The following is an 8,054-nucleotide window of genomic DNA, read 5'->3' on the forward strand; positions in this document are numbered from 1 at the left end:
GTGGGGCTTAGTTCCGTGAGACTTACGCCTCGGCCATCGGGGCTTACGCCCCTGACACGCCCAACGCCCAGCGTACTGGGCTCGCCTAATAGAACTTTATGTAATTGTATGTAACTAACCTTGTAAATCCTCAAATTTTCTTAATAAATCGTTGACTATTCAAAATTACTTTTTTCTTAATCATTAAGTTGAGAGTATTTTATGTCATAATTAAAATAAAAATTATTGCACGTTATCCACTAAGACTGCTATGATAGTTAATTTTAAATAAATCCTTCATTTAAAAAATATTTATTTATTAACTTTTGTTATGTCTTTAATATCTAATAGTCCATAATTTTTTTATAATATTTTTTCTAAATATTATTTTTTCACGTTTACGAGATATAATACTTATTATTTTAATAGCTCAGTATTAGCTAGTACCTATTTACAAATAATTAGTTATCATGGTATTTTATGGTAAATTATGTGTCACTTTATTAACTTGTTAAAACTTAAAAATAAATCATGCAAGAGAATCATATTTAAATTGTAAATTATATTTTTATATAAATTCTCTTTCAAATAAAAAACATATTAAATAAAAGGAGTATTTTAAGAAAAATATCAAATTATAGTATCAAAATTCTTTCAAGATTCATTACTCCTTAAGAGATACATATAAAATTTCGTATCGAATGCATTACTTTTGATGTTTGAGTTGTAACGACATTGTAGCTAATTTGCATATTATGATATATGTCATACTTTTCGTTATTCATAGTTGAATTATAATTTATAAATATTTTAAATAGATTATTTTTGTTATATTTTTGTGATTTAAAGTTTAGTTTTTATAATTATTTTATATTTTATACTATCTTAAAATTTTTGAAATTAGTAAAATTTAAAGATCCGTGGGACTTACGCCCCATGTCTCAAAGCTTACGCCTCACCTCGTCAAAGATAAAACGCCTCGCCTCACGCCCCCGCCTTTTAAAACATTGCTTCACACAAACAGATCACTAATACGGTTTCAATATGTCGAACCTTCGAAAAACCTACGGGTGCAAAAAACGCATGCTAAAGCATAATTAAATTTTCACAAAGTCTTTTAAGCCGAAATGAGGGAAAAATTATCTAGCCACTCTAAGAGCCCAAGGGCCAACTTAAAGAGCCTAAGGGCCGATTAAGAGCCCAAGGGCCAACTTAAGGAGCCTAAAGGCCGATACATAAGAGCCTAAGGGCCAACATCGAAAGGCTTAAGGGCCTAAAAACTTATAGTTTGAGAGTCCGCTTTCATTTCGATCCGGACTCGAGGTTCACAATATCCCGAGCTCACAACGAATTGATTTAAACTCAGCTCAAAAATTATTATACCAGATCTAAGGGTTTATAATACCCCGAACCAATCCCCGGACTAATCATTCAAACGAAGTTTTCCATAAATAAAGGCAATATTGAATAAAGGCATTGTTAAAACCAGCACTAACCAAAGACGAGATAAAAAGTTCCCCTCGTATCTCCAAAAGATGATTACAGGAAATATTTACACAAGGGAGGCTTACAAGGAAACAAAATAAAGTAACCTAATACTACTTCGGGGTTCACATCCTTAGCAGCTGCATCTTCAGGAGTCACATCTTCGAGAGCCTCATCCTTAGGGACTTCATCCCCGTCTCCTTCACTCTCAGAGACACTGGCTGAATCATCTTCATCGGAAAGCAGAGTGGCCGCCTCTTCCTCCAAAATCTTGTCCACTTCAATATCGGCTGAAAGATCGAAGCCGCGAGCATGTATCTCCTCGAGGGTCATCCTCCGGGATTGTCGCCTAGCATGGTCAAGGGCACTTGATAACTTAGCCTCCACCGTAGAAGAGATCTCCTTTGCCCGAGCATTAGCTGCTTCGACATCGGCTCGATATGAAGTTATAATTGTCGTAGCATCGAATTTGGCCTTGGCCAGTTCAGCAGCAGATCTGGCTTTAAGCTCCTCGATTTCGAGGCCCCGAGCTAGGCTCTCCTCCTTCGCACCTCGAAGCTGGCGTTTGAACGAAGCTGGCGTTCGAACGAAGCTGGCTGCTCTTTTAAAGTTTCCTTCTCAGAGGCAAGATCGTCCATACCTTGCCTCCACCCCAGGGCCTCGGCTTCTTTCATATTAAGATCCTTCCGAAGTTGTGCCTCCAAGTCGGCCTTCTGACGGAACTACAAAATTAAAAGTGTCAGCTGCCAAAACAAAACAAGTACGTAACAGACCCTCGGGAGCTATATTACCTTCTCAACATACTCGGCTTGACCTTGGCACGCCTGCGTCAACTCGACTCGAAGATCATAGATCTTCACCTATTTCTTAGCATAGAGGGCTTTGACGGCGTCCCTCTCCTCCAAAGTCTTCTTAAGTTCGACCTCACATCGAGCAAGATCGGCTCGAGACTTGGAAAATGCCTTTTTATGGAGCATCACAACCTTCATGAGAAAGGAGGAAAGATAGATTCAGAACAACTAAAACAAAGGCGCAGGCATAAAAAACCAAAAACTTACTTGTTTAAAGATTCTACGAGCCTCATCAAAAATGAAAGAAGCGTCAGGGTCGGGTCCATCTTCAAGCCCTGCGAGACATTCTTGAAAGATGTCGTGCCCTTCATGACTTGCTTCTACCTCAGAAGACCTCATATTCAGAGCCTCTTAGATTTGTCCCTCGGACAACTCGGGGCCAGGAGGAGAATCATCCACGTTGATCACCCCAAGAGATCCACTCGGGGCATTCTCTTTTATTTGAAGAGGCTCGGGGTCAGGTCGTTCGGCCTCGCCCTCATAATGATCTCCTGAGCGAGGCGCCTTCTTTCTGGACGACGGTTCGGGGACTTTGTTTGAACTCCCTTCGGAGATTTCTTCGGCTCTAGAATGAGCCACATCAACCGCTACTGGTTCGATAGGTTTCGAAGCATCGACATTGTTTCTGGGCTACCAGCACGCAGTCTTCATCTTCTTCTTCCTCCTGATCTCGAAGACGTTGGGCTGTTTCTAGAGATAAGGCCGTTGTATCGGGCTTAGGCCTTCGAGCCACGCTTTTCTTTGGCTTCGGGGGATTTTCAGATGACTCTCTCCTTCTTTTTCTTTCTTTAGGAGGCTCCGGAACCTCCACTGCACCATCTGGGGCCGGCCTCAAATTAACGGTGTCTCCAAGACGTACATGAAGCCGAGATCAGTATCCCGTAACAGAAACACTGGAAAGCAAACAAGAGAACTCACCATGGTTTTGGGCATCCCATCGACCCTTGGCCAGATCTTGCCAGTAGCGCTCTGAGTAACAGGAGGCAGAGGCCAGCTTTCGGACCCAGCCCTCGACGTCCGGGACCCCACCATGAAACCAAGCGGCGACTGCACCATCGTAAAGAGATTAGACCGATGAAAAATATAAAGTCGAAAAAGAAAAGGAAGCAGGGTATAAACCTGCTGCATACTCATGTTTCATGTTCCACTCATCGGGGAACAGTATCCAATCAGCAGGAATTAGATCGAAGGTCCTGACTCGGACAAACCAGCTCATCCACCTACGGTCTTTGTCCTCGTCGATACTAGAGAAGAGAGATTTTAAAGTTCAGCGTTGCAATTTTATCAAGCCCCCATGATAAAGTCGGGGGCTGTATAATCTGATCAGATGATCGAGGGTAAAAGACATCCCCTCAATTTGGTTCGAAAAGAACCTGATTAAGTAAACGATTCGCCAGAAGGAGGGGTAGATCTGGCCGAGCGTCACTCGGTATCGTTGGCAAAAATCGAGGATAACTGGGTCTATGGGACCCTGAGCCGGAATTGCAGGGCCCAACGTAAACAGGTAAGTATATACGCTCAAGTACCCCGCTTTATATGTGGTGATATCCTCCTCAGAGGAAGGAATCACTATTTCTTTATAGTCCCATTTGCAATCCTCCTTTACTTGCTTGAGCTCGGCCTTGGTCACCAAACAAACATATCGAGACATGGGCTCGCATCGGCCTGGTGTCGAAACAGGTTTTTGGATTTTGAAATTGGATTATCTCACACGGCGGGGGGATGCATTCCTCGATACGAGGTTGCACTACCGGTTTACTCTTAGTCGATCGAGAAGATGAAGGAGCTTTTTCCTTTTGAGGGACAGATTTAGAAGTTTTAGCCATCACTAGGCGGTACATCCAAGAAGATGAAAAATATTGTTAGTGAAGAGAAGGGAGAGCTCAAGGAAATTGAAAAAGGCTAAATGAGACTTCGAAAATAATGTGGGAATAAATTTTGTAAGGTTGTGGGATCTATCTATTTATAAAAGTCATTTAAGCGTGATGAGGAAGCCAAAAGCTCGACCGTCAGCCGCCTCCAATTAATGATTTTGGGAATCGTACAAAAAGCAACTTTTCAGTCACTTCAACCGCTTATGTCATGATATTGGCATCAGGACCAAGGCATCGGGAATTAATTTATCAAAAATCATAAAGGGCAGCCTACAAGTCGAGTTCGAGCAAACATTCACTCGACTAGCTTCAGGAGTGCACACTTATATCTCACATATATTGCTTTCAAAACAGACTTGCTCTTTTGCTCTCAATTATGTTTTACTTCTGCGTATGTGCAACACCTGTAAAAGAGAACAAACTCAGTTATTTATTGAGTTAGTAATTAGAGTTTGATTGAGACTCTATTGCTTATCCTTAGACGATTTTGAGTCCTTGACCAATACAAACTCCAACCCTTATCCTAGATTAGGATTGTGTTCTCTCCTCATAAGGAGACTGTTCTCCTTATCCCAACTGCAATCTTTTCGATTTAGTTCAGAAGATATTGTTGCTTGATCTCTACGGTATATCTTCCTCACGTGCATCTCATATGCAATGGTTGATAAACACTGTGTTTCACCAGATGGACCAGGTCCATTACTGAGTTAATTTTTCAATCTTCAAAACTTCAACTGAACTTGGGCCAACACTTTAAATTTCGAATTTGGTGGAAAAATTTGGGAAAAATTGGATAAACTTCATAGGCCGAATTATTGGATTTTGATTGGGTTTTTGACATCCGATTTGAGAGACTCTTATATGAATAGACTCGTGTGAGTGTGAGGATTCTGAAAATATAAATTTCACCCGATTCTGAGATGTGGGCCCGAGGGACGTTTTGGTCATTTTACATAATTTCGCGTATTAGCTTAGAATTTGATTGTAGAATCAGCTTCTTGCAGTATTATTTACATTATGAAATGGAATTGAATAGATTTTGGCCATTTGGAGTCGGATACTCGTGGCAAAATCGTGGTTTCGGGTTGATTTGAGCTTTGTTCGAGGTAAGTGGCTTGTCTAACCTTGTGTGGGGGACTTTTCCCCTTCGGATTGATATTGTGGTAATTGAAATGCCCTCGTGCGTGAGGTGGCGAGCGCGTACTTGTGCTAATTATTGGAAATCCGGCTTTCTTTAAAAATAGCCTTGAATTGTGTTCTTCCGTTCCTTGCTTACACTGTTTGGACATTAAACCTGCTGTAGCTTAGAGAAACATGTCTACTTGACTAAATTGCTCTATCTGCCTTAACTGCCTTAATTGTACTACGTGAATGTAGGATTACCTGCTTCACTTTGATATGCAATTGTTTGGATTGAATTCTTGTTGTTGCTGTGTATTTACTTTGGGACTACGGAACGGCATTCCGGGAGATCCCCCTACACTTTATTTTGGGACTACCGGACGGTATCTCGGGAGCTCCCCTGTATGTTTACTTTGGGACTACGGAATTTCATTCCGGGAGATCCCCTTGCACATTTATGAGTTAGACTACAGGACTGCACCCGGGAGATCCACTGGATATGATATTTATATTTGGGGACTACAGGACGGTATCCCGGGAGATCCCCGGTTGTTATCTCGGATTTGAGTTTTGTTCTTTTACTGTGTTTTACTTGCCTTTGTAATAGTTGTTGTTGTCCTTTATATCTTGTGTTATTTATTCACATTGTTATTTCACATCGTTAAACCTTATATCTTATTTAACCTCAGTAGGGCCCTGACCTTCCTCGTCACTACCCAACCGAGGTTAGGCTAAACTTACTGAGTACCGCTGTGGTGTACTCATGCCCCTCCTGCGCATGTTTTTCATGTGCAGATATAGGTACTTTGACTCGGTCCTACCACCCTTGAGGCGAGGCGACTACTATAGCGACTTTGAGGTATATCTGCCGCGTCTGCAGACCGAGGAGTCTCTTTCTATTCCTGCTGTTTAGTATTAGCCCTTTTGTATTTCAGTTCTTGTTAGACATTCTGGAGTTAGAGTGTGACGACCCAAAGGGTCATCACCGGACTTCTTCCTATTTCCGTGCTTCCGAGGCCTTGAAAACCTCGCTTTTAGTTGCCTCGATTTGCGTGTGCAGTCCGAGCGCGAAGCCGGAAAGCTTTTATGTTGAAATATGTGAACTTTGTGAAAAATTTGAAGAATTTTGATATTAATATTGCTAAAGTTGACTTTGGCCAACATTTTTGGTAAACGGACCCGGACCCGTGATTTGGCGGTCCCGGAGGGTCCGTAGAAAAATATGAGACTCGGGCATATGCCCGGAATCGAATTTCGAGGTCGAGAGCCCGAGAAATGAATTTTTCTGTGAAATTGTTTTTCTGAAATTCTTAAGGAAAATGGAAATGAAAATTGATTAAAAGATCATGGTATCGGGCTCGTATTTTGGTTCCGACGCCTGGTACAAGTCTTAAATAGGTGTTAAGCGCTTTCTGTAAAGTTTGGTCGAAATCGGATGTCATTTGACGTGTTTCAGACCTAAATATCTAAAGTTAGAAGTTTAAGAAGTTTGAAATGAAAATGATGATTTTGAGGCTTGATTCATGGATTTTGATGTTATTTTGGCGATTTGATCGCTCGAGTAAGTTCGTAGGATGTTATTGAGTTAGTGTGTGTGATTGGTTAGGAGCCCCGAGGGCTCGGGAGTGAATTGGAGGTGGTTCGGGGTGATTTTACACTTAGAAATATAGCAGGTTTTCCTTCAGCTGTTGCAGGCCAGGTTTGTTCTTCGCGTTCGCGGTCGCCCTTACACGATCGCGATGCTGGCCGGGTCCCCTTCTTCGCGTAGCTTTAGTTCCACCTTCTTCGCGTTCGCGAACTAATTCACGCATTCGCGTAGTTAATTTCCCTGGACCCCCCAGTCTTTCTCTTCGCGTTCGCAGCCTCCTCATCGCGGACGCGATGGTCTGTTGAATTAACCCTTCGCGAACGCGGCTCCTTTCCCGCGAACGCGAAGGGCATTTTTGCCCAGTTAATTTTAAAAGCTCAAAACAGACCCATTACGGGATTTTTCCCATTTCTTCATAAAACTTGTCTTCTCCAAGCTCTAGGGCCGATTTTTGAAGCTCTTCTTCACCAAAGTCTTTGGGTAAGTAATTTCCCACCTAATTCCTTCACTCTTTTTCATTAATTACTGAATTCCTAGACCTAAATTATGAAATCAAAGTAGAAATTAAGGGTTTTGGGTAGAGCTAGGGTTTTGGGGATTTTGGGTGATTCAACCTCAATTTGGGGTCGAATCTTGAAATAAATTATATATTTGAACTCGTGGTGTTATGGGTGATTGGGTTTTGGTCCGAGCCTCGTGTTTGAACCATGTGGGACCGGTGTCGAATTTTGGTATTTTTGGAAGAATGATGGGAATTTCATTTCGTAGGCTATGTAGTATTAGTTGTTTTTGAGCCCTTATTGATATTATTGAACTAATTATGACTAGATACCATTGTTTCGGAGTCGGATTGTAGAGGAAAGGCGGTATTTGAGGGTTGATTGCTATTCTTTGGACCGAGGTAAGTGTTTGTTCTAACTTTGGCTTGAGGGAATAGGATTAGGATGTTATTTGCTACTTGCTAAATGTGGAGTATGGTGTATAGGCATGGTGACGGTTGTCTATGCACCGGAGTCTAGCATGACCGTGAGTCTTAATTGCTTGTAATTCGAATGATGTGACATAATTTCCCTGTTTACTCGATAAATTTCATATAATGTGAACGGTTGAGGAAGAATTGTGATTGGTATATTTTGGAGCGTTGGCTCGAACAAG

Source organism: Nicotiana attenuata, unplaced genomic scaffold (genome assembly GCF_001879085.1).
Source record: "Nicotiana attenuata strain UT unplaced genomic scaffold, NIATTr2, whole genome shotgun sequence".
In the NCBI taxonomy this organism is placed as follows: domain Eukaryota; kingdom Viridiplantae; phylum Streptophyta; class Magnoliopsida; order Solanales; family Solanaceae; genus Nicotiana; species Nicotiana attenuata.